The sequence below is a fragment of the Gracilinanus agilis genome, chromosome 2 (genome assembly GCF_016433145.1).
Source record: "Gracilinanus agilis isolate LMUSP501 chromosome 2, AgileGrace, whole genome shotgun sequence".
In the NCBI taxonomy this organism is placed as follows: domain Eukaryota; kingdom Metazoa; phylum Chordata; class Mammalia; order Didelphimorphia; family Didelphidae; genus Gracilinanus; species Gracilinanus agilis.
Genome location: NC_058131.1, coordinates 496,825,043 through 496,831,412, shown reverse-complemented (window position 1 = coordinate 496,831,412; position 6,370 = coordinate 496,825,043). Strand labels below are relative to the sequence as shown.

The window sequence follows — 6,370 nt, the reverse complement described above, 5'->3', positions numbered from 1 at the left end:
TTTTGGAGGGGAATGAATGCACTATTTCAAGTTTTAAATGTTGCATTTTTTAACTGTCACATGTAACATGAATAATTTGTTTTTATGAATTATTATTTACAGGCAATATGCATTTAGCACTTCAGTGTCTACCCATATTGTATGAATTGAGAAATTAGTAAGAAATTAACGTATTATTCTCAATGTAGTGATTAATTAGCAATAGTAGTATCCTCGATTAAGTATCTTTATAACACCAGTAATAAAGAGTTAGTCCCTTTTAGATGAAATTATGATTTCCCATCTTGAAAACCAGAAGAACCTTTTATCTGGAATGTGACTAGGGGAAGATGGACTCTCTCGCAAAAGTGTTTAGGAATAAAAGTGCCCTCCTCCCATCCCATAAAACCTTTAGCTCTTCTGATCAATTTTCAAACCCTTGTGTAGGACACTTATCTGTAGTCTGGGAAGGGTGCCAGCTCTAGGAAGAGGGACAAGATAACAAGCAGAAGAGGAAAGGAAGGAAGGGGTGTTGGGAAAAAAAGTAACTTTTTTGTTCTGTACATTTCACTCACTGTACCCTGACACTATAGATCATGGGATTTGATGAGCGGGAGATCATGGGGGAATGGGGGTATGTAATGTTGAAAATCACGTGCTCAGGATTTTGAACATCACAGTCCCCCTGTATAGGATTGGACAAGAGGGGGGGAATCTTGATTCAGGATTATTATAAATTATTATATAATTTATTTATATTATATAATTTATCTCATATAATATATAACATAAATTATAAAAAATTATGAAATAAATTATTATAAAAGTCTGTGCTTAAAAAAAAGTCTGTGCTTGCCTATAGACAGTGTCCTAAGGCACTCAGCTTGAGGGCAGTGTCCCTTTTCCTTTTCCCTTCCCTTCACCTTCCCCCAACCCCCTTTCCCCACCTCTTCTCCAATAAAGCTGTATCTGTCTACATTCGATCACAGCCTGCTCTGATCATTTGAGTGCTAATGGAGGTGCAATATTGATATATAAAGACTCTCCAAAATCTTTACTCCAAGCAATATTATTTCATTTGATACATACAAAATCCCTTGAATGGATGCAAAAGAAGTGTATCATTACTCCATTTTACAGATTAGAAAACTGAGAACTGAGTGTTTAAGGGATTTGTCTACTGCAACACAGTGCCCTTTCATAGTGCAGCCATGCTAGTGACATCCTATCCCAGCTCAGTCATCTCCTTATTCTAATGCAGATGTATAATAGGGCCTAATATTGAGGAATCACTTCTGGTTCAAGGTAGCTGAGGTACTGTATTCCCTCTCTCACTTCTTAGGGACCCTCTTTCTCAGGACTCAAGCAAAATCCAAATTATATTCTGTCCTGGAAAGCCTAATCCCTAATGGAGAGGGGGAGTGTGTAGTCTTCCTTTTCTCACACTATTCAGTTTCTTCAACTCTCATCCCTGTGCCTAGGGAAAATATTAAAGCTTAGGGTTTGCTTCATATGAAACAAAAGGAGGTATAGGAGAAGAGAAGTACTTAATAGAATCTGGCATAGGACAAATATTTATTTCCTGTACATAAAGGAACTCAACATTTCATAGTTCACTTTTAATTAAAACACGATTCAGTCACTTCATTTATAATTGCCAAAACAGTCCCCAAGAAGCCAATCTTTTCACATCTAAAGAAATTGAATAAGCCATCAAAGAACTCCCTAAGAAAAAATTGCCAGGGCTTGATGGATTCACAAGTGAATTCTATCAAACATTGAAAGAACAACTAATCCCAATACTATATAAATTATTTGATATAATAAGCAAAGAAGGAATTCTACCAATTCCTTTTATGACACAAATATGGTACTGATTCCAAAGCCAGGTAGACCAAAAACAGAGAAAAAAATTACAGACCAATCTCCCTAATGAACATAAATGCAAAAATCTTTAATAGAACACTAGCAAAAAGACTCCAGCAAGTGATCAAGAGGATTATCCATCATGATCAGGTGGGATTTATACCAGGAATGCAAGGATGGTTCAACATTAGAAAAATCATCCAAATAATTAACCATATCAACAAGCTAACAAACAAAAATAACATGATTATCTCAATAGATACTGAAAAAACTTTTGACAAAATACAACACCCATTCCTACTGAAAACACTGGAAAGTATAGGAAAAGAAGGACCTTTCCTAAAAATAATAAACAGTATATATCTTAAACCATCAACAAGCATCATATGCAATGGGGATAAATTAGAAGCCTTTCCAATAAGATCAGGTGTGAAACAAGGATACCCATTATCTCCTTTATTATTTAACATTGTACTAGAAACATTAGCAGTAGCAATTAGAGAAGAAAAAGAAATTGAAGTTATCAAAATAGGCAATGAGGAGACTAAGTTATTACTCTTTGCAGATGATATGATGGTCTACTTAAAAAATCCTAGAAAATCAACTAAAAAGCTAATAAAAATAATCAACAACTTTAGGAAATTTGCAGGATACAAAATAAATGCACATAAATCATCAGCATTTCTATATATTTCTAAACAAAGCAGTTTTCAGGACTGATGATGAGGCATTTTCACTTTATCCAAGTTCTGTTTTCCTTTCTCTAGGAAAGCACTGTCAGAGATCCAGGCTCCTCCTCTAGTCTAGGTAATGGGATTATTTTTTCCTCTAGGGCAGTTGTTTTCCTTGCTCCCTCCAGCCCTCTCAAACCTATAAGGTTATCTCAACCTCTGCCCAAATATGTACACCTAGGCAGTGATGTTCAATTGTCTACTCAGGAATAAAATCACAAAATGGAAAAGAAGCCCACACACAGGTCTAACTAGATGAATCCATGCTCTGTAGAGGAGTAGCAGAGAAGCCTAGAAGAACATAAGCCTTCACCAATCCTTCTCACTTACCACAAGGGAGAATTAAGTCAAAGAAAGAAAACTAGAAGCTGCTGCTTCTCTGAAAATGTCCACTGAAGAAATAAATAAGCTTGACTTACTCAACAGAGAAAACTTTTTTCAAAGGAACCGCAGTTATCATCTCTGAGCACACGGCTAGACAAAATCAGGGAATTCATTACTATATGGTCAGCCAGAGCCAGTAAGGACAACTAGATCTCATCATGTGTACAATGGTACTGGGTCTTATACCCATAAACTTGTTAAATCACAGGACATGAAATTATAGGAAAGTAGGATTAGAATTGCAAAGGGCCATAGCTATTTTAAGTTCAAACCCTTCTTTTAACGGGTCCTTTACATGCTGCTCTTATTAAGTGGCATCAGCATTTTCATAACAAATCTCATCATAATGGAGTTTTCTTTATGAAAATGTTATCCTTAAGGGAGAGGCAGTGTTGTACAATGGGGAGCTACCAATAGAATCAGGAAGATCTGACTTGAAATCCTGACACTAACACATGCACATCAATCAGCTCAGAAAAGTGTCCTGGCCAAATAGACTGGTATCAGTATAATAGGTATATGTAGGAGTATAATTGTTTCTTACTACAGAACCTTTTATTTAAAAAAAAAAGTTTTCTAAAGTCTTCCATCTTAATGTGTTAAAACAATAAGCAAAGGTCTATGTCTATTGCAAAGATAAATGAGCCTATAATCTAATCCGAAGAAAAGATATTTTTTCTTTCTAATAGTGCTAACAAAAAAGCTAGCCACATTTCCTATTAGTGAAAATAAGCACTTTAATAAACTGCTTTAGTATCTCACAGGTATTGTAAATGGCAGCTGCGATTAGAATTTGTTTCAATAATGTAATAGATAGCCTTATAAAACCTACATATCTTAACAGAGGATAAATTAAATTTGGTCCTCAGATGGCTTTCACATGTAAATTCAGCTTTTTTTGAAAAATGTTTTAATTTTTCCTTTAATGATCTTGCCTGTTTTGCACAACAGAGTCCAGTAAACTTTCTTCATTTCTTCTGACCTTTTAAAGTTCTACTGCAACCAAGGAAATTTTTTAGTTTAACTTCACTAATTGCTAGAGAAAAGCAAAAACTAACACACACATTTGCATGAAAATTAAAGTGCACTTTAATTTCAACAACTATTCATATGTACAAACCATTACAATGCTTCTTTACAGAGTGGGGAGGGGAGAACTGAAATATGAGTTTTAAATACCCTAGTCTAGGGGAAAGATAACTGGAGTTTGAAGGGGAGGGGAGACTTTTGGGGAAGGGGACAGGTACATTACCTGCTCCCTTCAACAAGAGACTGGAGGTAGCAGGAACACTGGAGGAAATTTCAGTTACCATACTGTATGGGTTAAAATGGAGCACACATGCCTCCCTTACTTAAATAAACAAAAGGAGACTTGGAGGATAATAGTAAAGAATTAGTTGTTTATTCCTTTTATGAAAAGGGGCACTCCAGCTTTGGGCTTGAAGTGAAAATTGGTTAGGCAGCATTATACAGATCCCTAATTCAAGAACCCCCTCTTGCCCTCCCCTCCCTTTGTCCTGCCAAGCAGTGGTTTTGGACTGTGAGGTACCAAAATATATAAAGAAATAGTTACATTTGTCCTTGAATGGGGGAGGGGGGGGCTTTTTATCTTTACAGTTCCCTTTCCTGTCCTGTCCTGGAGCCTTTTAGATAAGTAAACAAAAGGCAACAAACTAGCCTTCCACATCCCTTTCCCAAGTCAGAGTACTAACTGGGTTTTTTGACCTTAAGAATGTGGAGGTGGGGGTGGTGAAGAATGTCATTCTGAGAAAAATAACAATTCTATCTCATTCACTGTGGCCTCTCTCCAGGCTGGAATCTCCTTTGCATTGGACACTTCATCCATGTGGCAAAGAACTCACAAAAGAAAAAGGAAAGCCAGCAGGAGAGAATAGAGGCTTGCCCCACCCCGCCCCAGGGCAATAAGTACTCCAGGCTGTCCAGAGGTGCATCCTTGAAAATCTTGAGCACCAGGGGGCCATGTTTAGTGCTCACTACCATCACCACCCACTGAAAATAGTTCCTTTCTTCTGGCAGCTTACTGAAGAAGCCCAGGTACCCCCATGTACTGGGGGAGATAATCCCCTTGCACTCACCCAGGGCACAAAACCCCATCAAAGTGTACTCTCTCAGGTTGGCCTTCACCTTGACAACTTCAATCTTCTGCCACAGGGACAGAGAAAAAGCCTCCACTTCCCCTGACAGAAGGGAGTAGTTGGCTTGGTCTAATGGGGACTCCAGAGCCCTGAGCAGTTCCTGTTCTTTGTCCTGATGCTGGTCATCAGTAAGCAGAGGCTGGTGGAGAATGTCAGGATTCTTGGGGATGGGGTAGTACAAGTGCTTGCATCTGGGTTAGGATGTTCTTACACTTGTACACACTGTAGAAATTCAGCTTAAAATGCAGAACTCAAGGAAAGCAGATTCTTCAGAGGGACTTGAGTGAAACTGCTGAGAGAGATACCCCAGCAAATGTCCTTGCTCAAGGGACTAAAACGCTCTTGGTACAACTGGGTCCAGTTCGGAGCCTCTGTCAGATTCTGCATTTTCCTATAATTTTTTTGATTTTCATAGCCCCAGAGGAAATGAAGGGAAAAACAGTAGTAGAAGGTGAGAGATTTACTAGTAGCCTGATCCAGTTCCAGTTATGAAACCTAAAGACCAATCAGACTGCTCAGAGTATGCTGAGTCTCAACATGTTTGATGGCCTTGGCTGACGATTGAGTCTTCTTTTCTAGCCATTATATATAAAGAAATGTGTCTTTGGAAGGAGGGAGGATGAAAGAGACATATTTGAAATCTTTATCATGGAGGACGTAATATTGATCAGTAGTAGCTTTCCCAGTATTTCTATGTTGGTATTTCTCTATATCATATAGTTCTGTAAGAAATATATTTCTACCACTTATTTCCCCTGCAACTTTAGGTAAATCGATTAACCTTCCTGAGCCTTAGTTGCCTACCTTTAAAAGAGGGGGTTGGATTAGATGGCCTCCAAGTTACCTTTCAGATCTACTTCAAAGTCTCATGCACTAGGCTATGCTCAAACACAGAAAAGAGAAAAAAATATGATTCTGACTCAGTGACAGCTATGGCCCTGAGAGCATCATTCCCTTTCTTCTTAACCAGGGGCAGCTAGTCTGTATAGAGAGCTGGATCTGGAGTCAGGGTAAATTCAAATCTCGCCTCAGGGACTTACAGGTTGTATAAAGTTGGGCAAATAAGTTCATTTCTGACTTTCTCAGTTTCCTCATCAATAAACTGGAGATGATAATTGCACCTAACTCCCAAGGTTATTATGAGAATCAAATGAGTTAATATTTATAAAATGCTATTTAAACCTTAAAGCTCTCTACAAGTACAAGCTATTAAATGTTAACTATGACTATGCAAAGAGTCTGGGAGGCAGAGAC

The 6,370-nt window shown here is 37.9% G+C and overlaps 1 pseudogene; it reads right to left on the bottom strand.

Moving 5' to 3' along the window:
• Positions 1-4,751: 4,751 nt before the first annotated feature.
• Positions 4,752-5,655, bottom strand: LOC123234023 (annotated as a pseudogene).
• Between the last annotated feature and the right edge of the window lie 715 nt (positions 5,656-6,370).